Source organism: Hibiscus syriacus, unplaced genomic scaffold, assembly GCF_006381635.1.
Source record: "Hibiscus syriacus cultivar Baekdansim isolate YM2019G1 unplaced genomic scaffold, ASM638163v2 tig00003507_pilon, whole genome shotgun sequence".
Taxonomy (NCBI): Eukaryota; Viridiplantae; Streptophyta; class Magnoliopsida; order Malvales; family Malvaceae; genus Hibiscus; species Hibiscus syriacus.
Window position 1 is genome coordinate 216618 of NW_024061975.1, and position 1331 is coordinate 217948.

A 1331-nucleotide genomic window follows, 5' to 3' on the forward strand; every position below is an offset into this window, starting at 1 on the left:
CAAACAATACTTCTACATTTAAGAACTTGCAAACAAGTCCCCAAGGTTTTGGGACCTTTCGAATTCCACCTCAAGATTTACCAAATTTGCAATTTGGTTTTCAACCAGCTTTCCAACTAAAATTCCAACATTATAAATATCAAAATCAACATTGAATCCTTCAAGTATTTCAATCTTACAATAATATCCCACAATTCCAAAAACTTGTAAACTAACCTTTTTGCACTTTTATGGTTCCAAATTGATCCAAATCAATCTCCAAACAACATAGAATACTTCTAATATTATTTAATCCATAGGAAAATTTTCAACATTCTTCCCCAATTTTCTTCCCTATGGCCAAATACATTCAAGTCACCTAGAGGGACTTTTTTGTTCAATTTCAAGCATGAATTCAACCTCCTATGATTAAATTCATGCACTTCCAATCATCACAATGTCAAATTAAATCAAAATCACATCATTCTCACAAACCCTAACATGGCCAAATCTTATTTACACATGTACAATTAATTCTAAGTATTGTACATGCTTTAAAAATCATCACTAACATTAAAAACATAAAAATCCTTCAACAACTCTTTAAAATCACTGAACTCTTCATAACCCTAATCATCAAATCTCATCACACAATCATTTTTACCATGATATTTTGGTACCAAATGATAGAAAATTTCATGTAGATTAATTCTATATCTAATAGCTAAACTCAAAAATCAAGAAAATAACTTCAAAAATCAAACTAAAAATTCTTACCTTGAAGAACTTCAAGTTTCGGCCCTTGGAGAGTTTGTTGCTGAAAATGACCAAGTTTCTTGATTATTCTAATAATAATTAATCCTAACACGTGGCTTTCTAATAATATAATTGATTTTTTTTCAATTATTTAGGAAATTCCATTTTTCCATTAATGAAACTTAAAAATTACCTATTTCCATTGTCATATTCTCCATTAAAACATTCCTTGGTCAAAGATGAATCAACTTGACTTTGACTTTTCACTTTGGCCATGCATTTTCGAAAATTGCATTTTAATCACTAAAATCCCACTTTGTTTTGTCAAATCTGAAAAATTGCATTATTCTGAGCCAAATTTCTCTGATCTAAAATATGAAAATAATATTTCCAACTATTTCTAACATCCTTCAAATTTTCGTAAAATTTGGTTCGATCCAAATATTCGATTTCAATACTGAATTTTATTGCTTTATAGCTTTTAACACAAATCCCGTACCGTAAATTTGATTCCAACTAAACTTTTTGTTTTAATCCAAACATTTAATTTAAAGTCTAAAATATATAACTCTTAAAAATTTCAATTTTAGTCCTTA